This window comes from Felis catus, chromosome B3 (assembly GCF_018350175.1).
Source record: "Felis catus isolate Fca126 chromosome B3, F.catus_Fca126_mat1.0, whole genome shotgun sequence".
Classification (NCBI taxonomy): domain Eukaryota; kingdom Metazoa; phylum Chordata; class Mammalia; order Carnivora; family Felidae; genus Felis; species Felis catus.
The window spans coordinates 132,912,993-132,931,424 of NC_058373.1; the positions used below are offsets into that span (position 1 = coordinate 132,912,993).

The following is an 18,432-nucleotide window of genomic DNA, read 5'->3' on the forward strand; positions in this document are numbered from 1 at the left end:
AAGGTCTCTCTTCCCATACCTTCCTTAGTTCAGCTAATTCTCTATATTTAGGGGACAATTACACTCAACCATAATCTTGATTCCCTCTGCCACCGCTGAATGTTGACCCAATTTAATGTCAACTGAAATTTGACACATGTCAAGGGCTATCGTGGGGAGCTTGCCTATTTTCTGGGATTTTGGTCGTGGCTGACTAGGAACTATTGATATTATTTTTCTTGAACAACCACTATTACTTTACAATTTTCTCCCCAGCAACTAGCACAGTGCCTGATATATAGCAGGCACACTGCATTTATTCAAAGCCGAGTGGGGAAATGAATGGATGAATGAATAGAAATCCTTACAGTCCTTACAGGTGAAGAACTTTATGTGACTTGAAGCAGAGAGAAGGACTACGTTTATGGTTCACTTAAAAATTTCCCAAACGGTCTCCGCATCATATACTCTCTGGGAAATGCAAATTAAAACGACGAGATACCACTATACACCTAATAGAGGGGACGAAATCTGGAACACTGACGACACCAAATACTAATGAGGACGCACAACCACAGGGACTGTCTCTCATTCATTGCTGGTGGGAATGCAAAATGGTACAGTCACTTTGCAAGACAGTTTGGCAGTTCCTTACAAAACTTAATATGTTCCTACCATATGATCCAACAATTGTGTTCCTTGATATTGATCCAGAGGGGGTAGAGAACTCATATCGACACAACAACCTGTGCACGGATGTTTACAGCAGCTTTATTTATAATTGCCAAGACTTGGAAGTATCCAAGATGTCCTTCATAGGTGAGTGGATAAATAAACTGTGGTGCATTCAGACAACGGATGATACTCAGCCTTAAAAAGCAATGCACTATCGAGCTATGAAAAGACACGAAGGCAGCTTACATGCATAGGACTACATGAAAGAAGCCAGTCTGAAAATGCTACGTACTATGTGGCACTCTGGAAAAGGTAAAACAGTGGAGGCAGTCAAAAGATCCAGGGGTGAGTTGGGGGGGTGGGGGTCAGAGGAGGGATGAATCGGCAGAGCACAGAGGAATTTTAGGACAGTGAAACTTCTCTGTATGTTACCATAGTGATGGGCACACGTCATTATACATTTGTCCAAACCCATAGAACCAACGCTAATGTAAAGTATGGACCTTGGGTGATGATAAAGTGTCAGTGTAGGTTTATCATCTGTAACAAATGTACCGCTCTGCTGGGGAATGTTGATAATGGAAGACGAAATGCATATGGGGGGGCAGGGAGTACATGGAGATCTCTGTACCTTTCCCTCCATGTTGCTGTAAACCTTAAACTTCTCTAAAAAAGTCTATTTTGAAAATTTTTTAAAATTTTTAAATAAAATTCAGAAAAGACGAATGAAGTGAAATGCTTCCTATACTCTCCCTCCCCCCCCCCCCCCCCGTGCCCCGATTTAAACACAGAGTCCAGTGCAGGCACCCAGTTTCCCCTCTCTGGGTATAGACCTCAATTAAACTGCAGGAAGCAAAAAAACAAAAAAAAACAAAAAAAACAAAAACAAAAACAAAACCTGTTCTACTTCAAACCCTGTCCTATTCTTGTTTTACCGTATTACTTCCATTATCCAGGACTCTCCCAAAGTGTGTTATATATCTACCTCTCCTAAAATGGAAAACACTGAACGCAAAGTAAACTCCACGACTCAAAGACGTAGTGAGGGACACGATTTCCAGGGTAACGGAGATCACTGCTACATGCAGGGCCACCTAATCAAACCCCAAACGGTCTGCAGGGACTACAATTTTTGCCTCCATGAGCCTGGTTCTTTTTCTGTCTTCTTTGTTACCAGCCATCACGTCGCTTTCTAGAGTCTCCTCCATCTCCTTCGAATTAGTTGTTTCTAATCTTCTGTGGGCTAAGAAACTAGGTAACCAGGTTTGGAAGGATCATGTCTAAAATGGGAAAAGACAGTCGTTGAACGACAGAGTAAAAGGATGGAAATAAAATGTACGAGCTTAGTGAATGAGATCTACAGTGTTTACTTTAACTTCTCAGGGGCCTTTTCCTTGGAGCTGCGTTCTCGTTCTCGATGGCTGACACTATTGAAAAAATGACCTCTGGGCAGCTGAGTTATTGCCGCAAAAAAGGCATTGTTTCCCTTAACATGAATAAGAATGGCAGCTAATACTATAGTCTATGCTCTTGGCGGAATGGATCCTTTGTTTAAAAATAAGTGAACAAAAAAACCTGACACACAAAACAAAGGTGGAAGCAATATACTCCAGGAGAGAAGACCTACAGTGAGTCACAGTATGTGAATAGCTAAGTTGATAGGAAAATAAATGTTGTTTTGCTCATAACATTGAAAAGTCAATAAGCAGTAAATGGGCTTCAGAGTAGCGGGGCCAATATTCATTTAGATGTCCTTTGTAATTAAAAAACAACACCCAAACAAAACCAAGCCATAGTGGTAAGCACTACGCCTAGAAGGGGTACGTAGGCAGGGGAACAAACTGATGTATAAACGGATTTGTAAACCTTACTCACGAGACATCAGCAGCTCAGTAATGGAGAAGACGAAGAAGAGGTTCCTTTAGTCAGAGGAGATTCCATTATTTTAAAATTCTGTAATTTAAAGTATAGCAACGCATTCAGAAAATAGGAACACACGGTAAAATATTTAGAACACCGAAATGGGAAGACAATCCCTAAAAGCTCAGATATTTATATTCTTCGTAATTGTTCAACAAAGATTTAGCGGCTTTTATGTGGTTTTATTGCCGCTCATTCTTCGCCTGCCTCATGACAAATACATCTCCTTAACCCCTGCCCTTCAGGATTTCTTACAACTATCTTCAGGTGGCCATAAGGATATTTTATTGTAGACTATAAGGGCTTCTTATCTTTAACCACCGTCTTGGATTCTAAACTCTACTTTGGATACCAGAGATGTTAAGTAGGTCTTTTTTATCTTTTTTTTTTTTTTAACTTAAATTTTAGTTGGTTAACATACAGTATAGTCTTGGCTTCAGGAGTAGAACCCAGTGATTCATCACTTACATCCGACACCCAGTGCTCATCACAAGTGCCCTCCTTAGTACCCATCACCCATCTGGTCCATCTTCCACCCACCCCCCTCCGTCAACCCATTGTTTGTTCTCAATCATTAAGAGTCTCTTGTGGTTTGTTTCCCCTCTCTTCTCTGTCCCCTCCCTTCCCATAAGTTCATCTGTTTTATTTCTTAAATTCCACAAAGGAGTGAAATCATATGGTATTTGTCTTTCTCTGATTGACTTATTTTGCTTCACATAATACACTCTAGCTCCATCCATGTCGTTGCAAATGGCAAGATTTCATTCTTTTGGATGGCTGAGTAATATTCCATTGTATGTAAACACCACGTCTTCTTTATCCATTCATCAGTTGATGGACATCTGGGCTCTCTCCATAGTTTGGCTATTGTTGATAGTGCTGCTATAAATATCGAGGTGCATGTACCCCTTCAAATCTGTATTTTTGTGTCCTTTGCGTAAATGCCTTCTAGTGCAATTGCTAAGTGGTAGGGTGTTTCTATTTTTAACTTTTTGAGGAATCTCCACACTGTTCTCCAGAGTGGCTGTGCCAGTTTGCATTCCCACCAACAGGGCAGGAGGGTTCCCCTTTCTCCACTCCTGGTCAACACCTGTTGTTTCTCGTGGTGTTAATTTTAGCCATTTTGACAGGTGTGAAGTGGTATCTAATCATGGTTTTGATTTCTATTTCTCTGATGATGAGTGATGTTGTGATGTTGAGCATCTTTCCACCTGTTAACCATCTGGATGTCATCTTTGGAAAAATGTCTATTCATGTCTTCTGCCCACTTCTTTTTTTTTTAATTGCTCAAATCAATATTTTTTTTAATTTTTATTTTTTAAAATTTACATCCAAATTAGTTAGCATCTAGTGCAACAATGATTTCAGGAGTAGATTCCTTAGTGCCCCTTACCCATTTAGCCCATCCCCCCCTCCCACAACCCCTCCGGCAACCCTCAGTTTTGTTCTCCATATTTATGAGTCTCTTTTGTTTTGTTCCCCTCCGTTTTGATATTATTTTTGTTTCCCTTCCCTTATGTTCATCTGTTTTGTTTCTTAAAGTCCTCATATGAGTGAAGTCATATGATTTTTGTCTTTCTCTGACTGACTAATTTCACTTAGCATAATACCCTCCAGTTCCATCCATGTAGTTGCAAATGGCAAGATTTCATTCTTTTTGATTGCTGAGTAATATTCCATTGTGTGTGTGTGTGTGTGTGTGTGTGTGTGTGTGTGTGTATACCACATCTTCTTTATCCATTCATCCATCAAGGGACATTTGGGCTCTTTCCATACTTTGGCTATTGTTGATAGAGCTGCTATAAACATGGGGGTGCGTGTGTCCCTTCGAAACAGCACATCTGTATCCCATGGATAAATGCCTAGTAGTGCAATTGCTGGGTCATAGGGTAATTCTATTTTTAGTTTTTTGAAGAACCTCCATACTGTTTTCCAGAGTGGCTGCACCGGCTTGCATTGCCACCAACAATGCAAAAGAGATCCTCTTTCTCCGCATCCTCACCAACATCTGTTGTTGCCTGAGTTGTTAATGTTAGCCATTCTGACAGGTGTGAGGTGGTATCTCATTGTGGTTTTGATTTGTATTTCCCTGATGATGAGTGATGTTGAGCATTTTTCATGTGTCGGTTGGCCATCTGGATGTCTTCCTTGGAGAAGTGTCTATTCATGTCTTTTGCCCATTTCTTTACTGGATTATTTGTTTTTTGAGTGTTGAGTTTGTTAAGTTCTTTATAGATTTTGGATACTAACCCTTTAAAAAAATTTTTTTTAACCTTTATTTATTTTTGAGACAGAGAGAGACAGAGCATGAACGGGGGAGGGTCAGAGAGAGGGAGACACAGAATCTGAAACAGGCTCCAGGCTCTGAGCTGTCAGCACAGAGCCCGACGTGGGGCTCGAACTCACGGACCGTGAGATCATGACCTGAGCCGAAGTCGGACGTTTAACTGACTGAGCCACCTAGACACCCCTTGGATACTAACCCTTTATCTGATATGTCATTTGCAAATATCTTCTCCCATTCTGTCGGTTGCCTTTTAGTTTTGCTGATTGTTTCCTTCGCTGGGCAGAACCTTTTTATTTTGATGAGGTCCCAATAGTTCATTTTGGCTTTTGTTTCCCTTGCCTCCAGAGACATGTTGAATAAGAAGTTGCTGTGGGCAAGATTAGAGAGGTTTTTGCCTGCTTTCCCCTCGAAGATTTTGATGGTTTCCTGTCTTACATTTAAGTCTTTCATCCATTTTGAGTTTATTCTTGTGTATGGGGTAAGAAAGTGGGCCAGGTTCATTCTTCTGCATGTCGCTGTACAGTTTTCCCAGCACTATTTGCTGAAGAGACTGTCTTTATTCCATTGGATATTCTTTCCTGCTTTGTCAAAGATTAGTTGGCCATACGTTTGTGGGTCCATTTCTGGGTTCTTTATTCTGTTCCATTGATCTGAGTGTCTGTTCTTGTGCCAATACCATACTGTCTTGATGATTACAGCTTTATAGTATAGCTTGAAGTCTGGGATTGTGATGCCTCTTGCTTTGGTTTTCTTTTTCAAGATTGTTTTGGCTATTCGGGGTCTTTTCTGGTTCTGTCTTCTGCCCCCTTCTTAACTGGGTAATTTGGTTTTGGGGTGTTGAGTTTGATAAGTTCTTTATAAATTTTGGATACTAACCCTTTATCAGATATGTTGTTTGCAAGTATCTTCTCCCATTCTGTAGGCTGCTTTGTAGTTTTGTTGATTGTTTTCTTTGCTGTCCACAAACTTTTTTATCGTGATGAAATCCGAATAGTTCACGTTTGCTTTTGTTTCCCTTGCCTTCGGTGACACGTCTAGTAAGAAGTTGCTCTGGCTGAGGTCAAAGAGGTTTTGTGCCTCGAAGATTTTCATGGTTTCACGTCTCACATTTACATCTTTCTTCCATTTTGAATTTACTTTTGTGTACGGTGTAAGAAAGTGGTCCAGGTTCAATCTTCTGCATGTTGCCATCCAGTTTTCCCAACGCCATTTTTAAGAGAGAACGTCTTTTTTCCATTGGATGTTCTTTCCTGCTTTGTCAAAGAATAGCTGACCATGTAGTTGTGGGTCTATTTCTCAGTTTTCTATTTTGTTCCATTGATCTGTGTGTCTGTTTTTGGCTGGTACTATACTGTTTTGATGACTACCAGATGGATTTTGCAATATAGCTTAAAATCCAGAAATGTGATGCCTCCAGTTTTGTTTTTCTTTTTCAGGATTGCTTTGCCTATTCAGGGTCTTTTGTGGTTCCATACAAATTTTAGCATTTTTCTAGCTCTGTGCAAAATGCTGGAGGTATTTTGATGGGGATTGCATTAAATATGTAGAGGGCTTTGGGTAGTTTAGGCATTTTAACAATGTTTGTTCTTCCAATCCATGAGCATGGAATGCTTTTCCATTTCTTTGTGTCCTCTTCAATTTCTTTCTGTAATTTTATAGTTATAAGTGTTCTATAGCTTCCAGAATATAAATACTTTACCTACTTAGGTTTATTCCTAGCTTTCTTATTGTTTTTGGTGCAATTACAAGTGGGATTGATTCTTGATTTCTTTTTCTGCTGCTTCGTTATTGGTGTATAGAAATGCAACACATCTCTGCACATTGATTTTATATCCTGTGACTTTGCTAAATTCATGTATTAGTTCTAGCAATTTTTTGGTGGAGTCTTTCAGGTTTTCTACATAGAGTATCATGTTGTCTCAGATAGTGAAGATTTGACTTCTTCCTTGCCAATTTGGATGCCTTTTCTTTCCTTTTGTTGTCTGATTGATGAGGCTAAGACTTTCAGTACTATGTTGAATAGAATGGTGAGAGTAGACAACCTTGTCTTGTTCCTGACCATAAAGACTCTTAGTTTTTCCCCGTTGAGGATGATATTAATGGTCTTTGTGATGTTGAGACATGTTCTATCTATCCCTACTTTGTTGAGGGTTTTTATCAAGAATGGATGCTGCATTTTGTCAAAAGTAGGTCTTACCTTATGTGCCAGTTCCTGTCAGTTGATAGTACCTTCCTAAAAGTGTTACATTTAGAAGTTTCTGAGCTCACATTTGTGCTCAGCAGGAAGGAAAGCTGTGGTTGATTAATGATGTCTGCCATGGGCAAGATATAGTTGATGGAAATATGCATGCCATAAAAGTCACCACCCCACTCCTAAATCCTGCCTACAGTGAACCAAGTGAGGTCTTATTTATGCTAAACTTCTCTCTTTGGCATTGGACCCTCTATTAATTAGACAGATCAGCTACCTCTATCCAATACTTGCCTATGGAATATGCAAGCACTTTGTTTCTGCATTTTAAGAGGATGAAGTGTTTCTTGGTCTCTTGGTGAGTGAATTATATAAAATATGGAAATAAATTTAGATAACTGAAGACAAATATGCTTTTTATATGACCAGAGCATGCACACACATACACACACACACACACACAATGACAGTCTATGTCCCAATGAAGGTTTTCTCCATTTCTTAACCTAGCTCCTGATATAGTCCAAATCTTCCTCCTCTGAATAGTTTTAATTAAATCAAAGAAAGCAAGTTTTCAACTAGATTATAAAGAAGGAGAAAGACTACCACATTGATCAGTAGGAAATATGATTCATGGCATAATAACAAGTTATCCATATAATTCTGCAGATTTGAAAGAACATTGGACTGAAAGCTAAACAGAAGGGAGACAGCTCTTCAGGAGAAATCAAAGGAGGAAATAAAGAAGAAAGAAGAAATGTTACGCTCAGATATTCAGTATTTTAAGGAATGTTGACTTCCTGCCCTCGAGGAGCTTACATTCTAGCTCAGATTGGTGCATATGTGTATCCAGGCCATGCATGGAGGTTAAAAAAAAAAAGAAAAGAAGGCAAGTGCATACAGGTGTTTTAGGACTGAAATCTCCTCCTATCTTCTTCTTTGATAGTCCTGTTCATGATCTTGTCATGCTCTGGTAAGTGGAAGTTCTTCCAGAAGTCTAGCAGACTTTTCCTAACGACCACCACAACTGCACATTTTGATACTCAGAAAAGTAACAAAAGACCTACCTAACTATAAGCATGTAAGCAAATTAAACTCTCACTCTCTGCTGTGTTACTTAAATGAGTTTTGTAATGTGTGGTTTCATTTGTGATGGACTCTCTTCTCAACATTTATTTTGTGTTCTGGTTAAAAGCTTTGAACCATCGTAGTACCTGGGTGGCTCAGTGGGTTAAACACCTGACTCTTGATCTCAGCTCAGGTCTTGATCTCAGAGTCATGAGTTCAAGCCCCGCACTGGATTCTGTACTGAGCATGGAGCCTACTTTAAAAATAAAATAAAATAAAATAAAATAGCTTTTTAAAAAGTTTTGAACCATTAATGAGTAGCAAAATTGTATGTGTGGTAAGACTGAACCCAGTTTCAAGGGGGCAGTATCACCAGGGATTTTAAATGTCAGTTTTACAATATTTTGAGGCACAGTCATGGGAATAGTTGAGGAAACAGGAGTAAAGATCAGCAGACAATTGGGACTGGCGGGAAACGTCTGATGCTGTGAACAGCATCATCAATGCTGTTGCAGCCTGGGATGGAGACAAACCGTGGTGGGAGGTTTGTGCCCATTCTGGCGATTTGGAAAGGACAGACATGAGGTTTGCAGTGTGGCAATGTGTGATGCTGGGCACACAACTCCATAGGGACTGGGCTTGAGTCTCCTCCCATACTGGCTTGGGTAGCAGTACCATTTCTAGAAAAGCAACCCCCATGATAAATCAATTTGTGAGTAATATGATAATTTAAAGTAGACTTACAAAGTTTGTCCAGTTTGTTTTGACATATAGGACATCTTTGGACCTGCTTTAATAAATGTATTTTTTAAATGTAGGTAACTTACATGTATTGTTAATTACAGATTCCACCACCTAAATGGCTTGAAAGTCATTTATTTTCTAAAGGAGGTTTAATATTTTCCTCTGAAATATTTTTAAACCATTCATTTCCATGACAAACCCTGTAATACAAAAGTAATCTCTGAGCTGATCTCTGACCAAATGATGACAAATTTTAAATCAGCGGCATCTAAATTAGTACCCACACCAGCATCCATCATTAATCTCTTTGTAAAACGGCTATTTTTCTGTTTAAAAGAGATAGTAAAATTGTGGTATTGTAAGATAGGGTTTAAATTTGGAAAGAGATATATGATCCCTTTAAAGAAGATAGTTTGCTTCAGAAGGCAGTTTGTATTCTATTCTGGGTTAGAGATGGTTACCAAGGAGACAGCTCAACATCATCAGTAGGCCTATAGGATCAGGAATCTAGTGGGCTCTCAGGAAATGCTTATAGAAAGAAAAATAAGGAGAGAAAGAATGAAGGGGGGAGAAAGGAGGGAGGGTGAAGGGTGGGAGAACAGTCTTTTTTTTTCTATTAGAAAAGAGTGTTCTGATTGTTAATTTCATGTCAACTTGGCTAAGCCTTGGTACCCAGATATTTGACTAAACATTATTCTAGATGCTTCTGTGAAGGCATTTTCATAGATTTTTTTCTGTCCCACCCTCCCTCCCAGCATTTTAAAAGATAAGATTACATTTAAATCAGTACATTTTGAGTAAAGCAGATTACCTGCCTTGTGGGTGGGCCTCATCAAATCAGTTGAAGGTCTTAATTGAAAAAGACCAACGACCATCCAGGAAGAGAGAATTCTGCCAGAAGACTGCCTTTGGAGTTAAACTGCAGCATCAACTTCCCTGGGTTTCCACTCCTGCTGTACTGCCTTCTCTATCCCAGCCTGCACCCATGGCCTCATGGAGAGTTCCATGTGATCACTTGAAGGCACTGAGAACTTGGGCCTTGCTTACAATAGTTCTGTGTGATATGTAGCCACTCCCCCAAAGTGGACAGCTGCCGTACCACAGCCCCTTTCTGCGACATCTGTGAAGGGCAGTGGTGAAGTGAAATACTCTCGGGGGGCAGAACTTGGATCTGTGCACCTGGTTGTTCATTTTGCTTGGAAGGAGAAACGTCCAGACATACAATTAGATACTGGTTCATGGTCTGTGGCCATGTGAGGTCTGGGGTTTGACTTGGAAGGGTTATGATTGGAAAATTGGTCTGGAGAAGAGGTATGCGGACAGACTGCTCTGAATGGGTAAAAAATGTTAGAATATCTATGTCCTATGTGAATGCTCACCGAAGGGTGACCCCAGCAAAGAAGGATTTTAATTTTAATAATCAAGTGGGTAGGATGACTCTATGGATACGGGTCAGTCTCTTTCCTCTGAGCCAGTCCTGTCATTGCCCAATGGGTTCATGAACAAAGCGGCCTGGGTGGCAGGGATGGATGTTATGCATGGGTTCAGCAACAAGGACTTTCATTCACCAAGGTCAACCTGGCTACGGCCACTGCTGAGTGAGCAATCTTCCAGCAGCAGAGACGAACACCAAGTCCCTGATAGGGTATCATTCCCCAGGGTGATCAACCAACTACCTGGTTGATTACACTGGCCAGCTTCCATCATGAAAGGGGCAGTGAAGGGAGTTCTGTGCTGAACGGAGTGATTACTCCTGGTTACCAAGGGGAAATTGGGCTGCTGTCCCACAACGAAGGTAGGAAATGTATGCGTGGAGCATAGGAGATCCCACGGAGCGTCTCTTAGTATCACCATGCACTTTGATTAAGGTGGATAGAAAACCACAGCACCCAATCCCGGAAGCACTACTAATGGTCCGGACCCTTCAGGAATGAAGGTTTGGGTCACCCACCAGGTCAAGAACCATGACCAGTTGAGATGCTTGCTGAAGGCAAAGGGAATACAGAATGGGTCCTGGAAAATGAGATTTATAAGTCCCAGCTATGAGTACATGATCAGCTACAGATACACTTGTTATGTTAATTGTTATGTTATAAATATACATGTATATATATATAGAGAGAGAGAGATCAAATATCTTTGTGTTCTTCTCCCTTACCACCTCATCAGGTAACATAAAATGTATTGACTTTGTATCATAGTATTTAAATATTGTTAACTTTATATCATAGTATTTAAATTACAGAATATTACAGCAGGAGAAGGGTAAACATCACCTAAGGACTTTGCATCGCCTTCTGGACAAAGGGTTAGCGGGTTTTCAGTTGCATGCAGGAAAGTTGCGTCGTGTTGGGTGGAATTATGACTTTGTTCTTGGAGATTATTATGGTTTAGGGAATGTGTATGGGTGTCAGCTGGACAAGGGGGGGACAAGGGATGGTTAATTTTACGTGTCAACGTGGCTAGGCCACAGCATCCAGAGAGGTGGTCAAACATCAGCGTGGACCCTGCTGTGAAGATGCTTTGTAGATGAGAGGAACAGTTAAATCCGTCGACCTGGAGGAAAGCAGATTTGACTGGTCTCATCCACTCAGGTGAATGCCTTAAAATAAAAAAGGCTGAGGTCCTGGTCTATCCAGACAGATACCTATTATTCAATGCTACAAAGAAATGTACTACGAAGCCATGAAAAGATATGGAGGAAACTTAAATGCATAATACTGAGTGGAAGAAGCCAGTCTGAAACTGTTACATCTGGCAAGATTCCAACTATATGACAGTCTGGAAAGAGGAAAACTGTGACATCAAAAAATGGGTCGTTTCCAGGGGGTGGGGTCAGGGGAGGGAGGATTAGAGGGAGGATTTTTAGGGCAGGGAAGCTGCTCTATATGATGTCGTAATAATGGACACATGTCATTATACATTTGTCCAAACCCATAGAATATGCAACACCAAGGGTAAACCTAACGTGAAGTATGGATTTGGGGGTGACGATGACGGGTCAGTGGACGTTCATCAAGTGTAACGACTGTCCCACTCTGGTGAGGGAGGTTGATAGTGGAGGATACCATGCAGGTGGGGGGGACAGGGGGAAATTTCTGCACCTTCCCCTCGATTTTGCTGTGAACTTTAAACTGCTCTAAAAATAAGGTCTGTAGGAGCACCTGGGTGGCTCAGTGGGTTAAGCGTCTGGCTTCAGCTCAGGTCACGATCTCGCGGTTCCTGAGTTGGAGCCCCGTGTTGGGCTCTGTGCTGACAGCTCCGAGCCTGGAGCCTGCTTTGGATTCTGTGTCTCCCTCTCTGCCCCTGCCCTGCTCATGCTCTGTCTCTCTTGCTTGCTAAAAAAATTTTTTTAATGTTGATTTATTTTTGAGAGTGAGCGCGCGCGCGAGAGAGACAGAGCATGAGCAGGGGGAGGGGCAGAGAGAGAGAGGGAGACACAGAATCGGAAGCAGGCCCCAGGCTCTGAGCTGTCAGCACAGAGCCCACGTGGGGCTCGAACCCACGAACCGTGAGATCATGACCTGAGCCGAAGTTGGATGCTTAACCGACTGCGCCACCCAGGCGCCTCTAAAATTTTTTTAAAGTAATAATTAAAAAAATAAAAATAAAGTCTATTTACCAAAACTTTTCCCCTTAAAATCTCTCTGCACACGTATGAGTATGTGTATGTGTATGTATATGTACACATACGAGCACGCAGATGAGCACACATTTAGGTGTATCTTACTGGTTTCTGTTTCTCTGGAGAACCCTGACTAGTATTAACATCATACAGAATCATATTGTGCCGGTATAAATACATTCTGCATGTCTGTAAGTGCTTTCGTGAATGGTTGTTGGTACACGGAGAGGAAAACGGTACACCTCAAAGCTTAAGGAGAAGTGAGGCTTTAGTGGATGGTAGCCGTGACCGGTCAGAGGTAAGGCTTTCCTGCTAAGGCGCATCCCGGCTCCCACTGAACGAAGTTCAGGATGGGTCTTAGATTTTCCATACAACAAAGGACAAACCCAATGGTCCTGGCAGCGGGTTGGTGACAGCAGAGGAGCCATGTGTCCTGGAAAAGTCCCCCTCTCTCATTATCCTACCAGACGTGCGCACAGACCCCACGCTAGTGACTCAGAGCCAGGCGCTTGGGGGAAGCTATGGGGCTCCCAGGACAGCCAGGAGCTTTGATCGGAGGTATAAAGATCCCAACGACTGAAAAAGAAATGTTCTGCAAAGCTTTAAGACTCAAACAAAGATGAACAATGACTGATAAGATTCAAGGATGGATGAGAAATTGTCGCAAATGTACTTAGGTATATATTTTCTTTGGTAATTTGCTCTGTGGGGCTATCCTCTTTGCTTTTTAATGTTTGCTATCTGTTTTAATAAAGAGATCTCTTCTTGGTAAAAAGAAATTATAATTGGGTTGTAAAATAAATTAATCTTTCAGCTAATCATACCTTCGGGAGATCTGGGGTTTTTAGACTGTAAAGCACTAAATGTGAGGATTGTCACTCACTTGGCGGCCAGGACCCTAATCATATGCAAAGTACTAACAGGAACTAAACAGTCTTTTGAGGGCTGCACTTCCAATCTCAACCCCATCAGGAGAAAGAAATACCAGAGAACCGAAAGGGTATTAAAATTTCCCACGTCTGTGAACTTCAAATGCTGCACCGGGTGTCCCTGGCCAACAATTCTAAGCAGTGCTCAAAACACCCTATCTAGGATTGTGAGCTTTTTCAAGTATGGGGACTCCCTGTGTTGTGTCCAGAATTTCCGGGATCCCCTATAGGATCGTGGCCGTATTTTAGTATCTGCTGCAAACATAGAAGGATAATAAGTTGCTAAGAGTTTGGAAGTTATTTAAAAAAAAAAAGAATTTGGAAGTTATTTTAAATGATTGTGTGTCTTACTACTGCTAAGCAACTGTGCTCGGTGGGAACAGTCGTTCCCACATGTGAGTGCCATGATTTGTGGAGTCTAGGTGAGTACCCGGGTTCATCAGCCCTTTGTAGTAATTCTTCAGTGGCCTCAGGGATCCTCCACTGCTGATTCAAATAATGGGATGTGAAGCCTCTCGATAACCTATGTGCCTTTCGGGTCTCTGCATCTTAGAGCGAACGCAAGATCCTATCTGTGGGTCCCGGTTCCTCAGCACGGCTCTCACGGACGCTCTCAGGCGCTTCTCGGGGTCCTTGGGAGCTTCGACTCACCTCCACCCCCCTCCCAATTCGAATCCACACTCCACGTTGTGGGCCAGAGATAACTTTTCTAAATATCTCCATCTGGTCCAGCCACGCCCCCACTCAAACTATTCATGGCACCTCATGACCAAGAGCCGTGGTTCTCGAACTCAAGTACCCATCAGACTCTGTTTGGATGACTCGCGAAGACATAGATCCTGGGGCTCCCTTCCCAGGGTTTCTGACTCAGTCTGAGGTGGGGACAAACGCTTTGCACTTCTAACAAGTTTCCAGGTGTTGGCGAGGGTGGCTGTGTGAGCACCACGCTTTGAGAAACGCAGCCCCAGAGTGTGAGACCCAGACTTCTTAGTATAAAAGTAGGTCCTTCACAATCGGGACCCTGACATCTCTCAAATGTCATCTCCTGCCTGGTCTGCCCTTCACCCTTATCCACTCAAATTCCTACTCATCCTAAGCTTACCCGTCACCTTCCTCTCAGAGCAAAATTAATCCGTTTTTCAAGTTCTCCCTGGCTTTGCACACATCACTCTCACATCACACCTCTCTGGAATCAATTGCTTACGCACGTCTGAGTCACCCACGAGGTCGTGTGCCCCACGAAGACAGGGAACTGGTCATCTACCCTCGTGTTTCCAGCACTGGCAGATAGTAGGTGCTTAATGAGTGTCTGCATGCTTTTACATCAGTATCAACAGCAAACACACAACTTTTAAAAGACACTGTGTCTAAGGCGGTTAGAAACCCTGCACCCTGCTGGCTCTCACTGCTACGATTAGATTGTTGTCAGTGACTCAGAGTTCAAGATGCCGCTTGTAGGATAGAAAGTAACCCGCCGTTAACACCCTGCAGTTACATGCGATCCTGATTAAAAAGGACATATACCCATACGCACATCACCCGTGCAAATAGAATGAAGACACACACGAGATCGTTATTGGAAGCTAAGACTAACGAGACTGACACCGAACCAAAAGCCCGTGTGTTGGTCTCTGAAATTCTGTATGGCTCAGTGAAAATCAAAGATGGCTCCACATTCATTGCAGCAACACAGCCGCTAAGCGAGGGCAACGATATTTCAGTGATCCTTTCCATGTGCCTTTTTTGCATCCCCAAATAACAAAGCTGAGAAGCACTGCAGAGCATTTTCAAGCGACAGAGTGACTGGAGTACAGCAATAGGACATGGAAGGACTTGAAAAAGTTTTTGAGATTCTGCCTAGCCATGAGGCGACGGGAAATCAAGAGAGAGGCTATCAAACCATCTGATGTGGCTGCAAATAGACAAAAGGGGCCTTTATGTGTGCTGGGTCTTAGGACTATTGTATTATTCGAGACATCTGCACAACTGAAAAGGAGCATCTTCAAATGTGAACCGTAGCATATAGGCAGAGTCTATCCTACGACTGGCTCCTCCGTGGAGTGTATTCTGGTTGACCACCCATGGGTTATCAGAGGATTCTAGTATTACAGCTCCTCGGAGAGATACACCTGGTCCGTGATTGTGCTAGCTTGTCAGTTCCTTCTTCCGCCTTCCTTCCAACTCTCTTGGCTGCATATGTTTATACATACACGTACAAATTTAAACACACACACATTCTCATTCTTCAATTACGTCTCTTCTTAAAAATGTTTATGTATTTATTTTGAGAGTGAGAGTGCACTCACGGGTGTGCATGCAAGTGGGGGAGGGGCAGAGAGAGAGAGGGAGAGGGAGAAGGAGAGGGAGAGAGAGAGGTGAATCCCAGGCAGGCTCAGAGCTACCAGCACAGAGCCCCATGCAGGGCTGCATCTCACAAACCCTGAGATCATGACGGGAGCCAAGATCAAGAGTCAGCCGCTTAGGGGCGCCTGGGTGGCTCAGTCAGTTGAGCGTTCGACTTTGGCTCAGGTCATGATCTCGCGGTTTGTGAGTTCGAGCCCTGCGTCGGGCTCTGTGTTGACAGCTCAGAGCCTGGAGCCTGGTTCGGATTCTGTGTCCCCTTCTCTCTCCGCCGCATCCCTGCTTGGGCTCTGTCTCTCTCTGTCTTGCAGAAAAATGAATAAACATAAAAAAAAAAATCTTAGAAAAGAGTCAGCTGCTTAACCAACTGAGCCACTCAGGTGTCCCTCGATTACTTCCTCTTGACTTTCGTAAATTAATTTGTTAAATACCTCTTCGTGCTCTGATAACAGCTGCCAGTTTTGCTCAAACTTTATTTGTTATCAGATCCTGTTCACCAGAACACATGCAGCTTTTAAAATGTTCTTCAGACATTTGGTTCACTTATTTATTCAGGAAATAATGGAGTGTCATAGGTTCTGGTGACCCAGCAGTGGATCCAATGAATGTGATTCCTGACCCCACTGAACTCACAGTGTCATGGGAGAGACTGTCAGTGAACAAATAATCTCACAGATAAATACACAATTACCAAGTACTAGTGCCTTGAAAGAAAAGTCTGTCCTATGAGGTATTAGGAATGAGGGATCTAATTTAAATGCAGGAAACATGGAAGATTCCATCAGGACCCCAGTTCTTCACACATCCCTGTATCCAAGCCCTTTGTCATATGATTGTTGCAGTCTCTCTCACAAAAGGAGTTCCTCTGCCTTTGACTCTTCACCTCTGGCTTTGGCCCTGTAACTTGGTTTGACCACCAGGAGGCAAATGTTGTGTCCATCTTGAGCCTAAGCCTGAAGAGTCCATGGGTGTTTACACTTGTCTATTGTACTTCTGTCATGGCCTTGAGAGGAACATGCCCAGGCTAGCCTTCCGGTCTCAGAGGGAGGAGAGCCACCCAGAGTGATCTGCCCCTGCTAATCTGTTCCAGTCAATTCCAGTTTAAAACAGAGCCTTCGGCCATCCCATAGGACGTGTGTGAGCCCAGCTTATATCAGACAACTCAGCTGACCTACAGGTGCATGAGCTACAATAAAAATGATTATTTTTTTCAGCCACTGAGTTTTGGCATAGCTTGTTATGCAGCAATAGCTAACTAAGGCAGGACATCAGTGGAATTCTCCAAGACAGTGACATTTGGACCGAGGTACTAAGTAGGTGTTGGACAAATGCAGAAAAAGGGAAGGGGGTCCTGAAGACCTCAGGTGAGAACAAATCGGATACCCTCGCATGAGTTGAGGAAGCCTTATGGTTTGGAGGACGGAATAGACTGAAGACAGAGAGGATGTCTGTCTGACCAGGGGCCAGGTCATGTGGGGCTTATGAGAAACCATATGAGATGGGCTCCCGAGAGGCTTTAACATCGAATTTTGAAAATTGAATTCAGAGGAGAGCTATTCGTAATCAAGAACCTTAAAGTCAACGGACTGTTGTTTTCATTATTATTCATCCAGAGCTGTACTGCCCAACAGGGTAGCCACTAGGCACGTAAGGCTACTCAAGCTTAAATGAATTAAAATAATATAAAATAAAAAATTCACTTCCTCGGTTGCACTAGCCTCATTTCAAACGCTCGACAGGCCCATATTAACAGCACAAACATAGGACATTTCCTTGAGGGGGGGAAGTCCTAATGGATGGTGTATTCGTTTCTTATTACTGCATAACAAACTCAGTGGCTTCAAACAGGACAAATTTATTATCTCGCAGCTTCCATCGGGCAGAAGTCCACGTACACTTACCTGGGTCCCCTGCTCAGGGTCTCAGTCAGGCTGAAATCAAGGTGTGGGCTGGGGTCTCCTTTCAAGTTCACTGCTTGTCAACAGAGTTCATTTTGTGGTATCCATACGACCAAGGGACAGCTTGCAGCTTCTAGAGGCCGCCTGTGGTTCCTTCCATGTGTTTCCCTCTTCTCACAGCACGACAGTTTATTATATTCCTTGAGTCCAGCAGGATACTATCTCTTTGGCCCTTGCCCTTCTTCTAAAATGTTCTTCTTCTAAAGTGTTGGACCTGATTAGGTCAGGCCCACCCAGGATGTTTTCCCTTTTCAGTAACTCAGAGTCAGTTGATGAGTAACCTAAACTCACTGGTCCACCCACACTCAAGAAGAGGAGATTATGCGGGGTGTATACACAGGGGGAGGGGGAGAACGGTGGAGGCCATCTTAAATATCTGTCTGCCACAGACGGAAGCAATCTAGAAAGCAGAAAAAGGTTAAATGAATTAATAGAGAAGACAAGCGGTGGGAGCATTTGGGCTGATTAGCCCGGGCTTAGAGCACAGGTGTAACTGTTATTTAAATAATCTCGACAAGCTCCTTGTGATTAGCAGCCGGCAGTAGCTGGGATCAGGGTTCATCCACTGCAGATTCACTCAGAGTGGCTGTAACCTGCGTGCAGAGGGTGGGGGTACAAAGAGGACCCCGAAAAGCAAACATTAACCGCCCACAGTCCCTTATTCTGTTTTCCTGCTGTTGCTAACCTCCCAGCGT

The 18,432-nt window shown here is 42.7% G+C and overlaps 1 long non-coding RNA gene across 1 annotated transcript; it reads right to left on the reverse strand.

Moving 5' to 3' along the window:
* Window positions 1-1,464: 1,464 nt before the first annotated feature.
* On the reverse strand, window positions 1,465-18,112 carry LOC123386358. Its single transcript, XR_006600145.1, has 3 exons — window positions 17,681-18,112; window positions 2,530-2,607; window positions 1,465-1,934 (listed from the first exon to the last, which is right to left on the reverse strand). It is a non-coding gene; the product is annotated as an uncharacterized LOC123386358 (long non-coding RNA).
* Window positions 18,113-18,432: the final 320 nt, after the last annotated feature.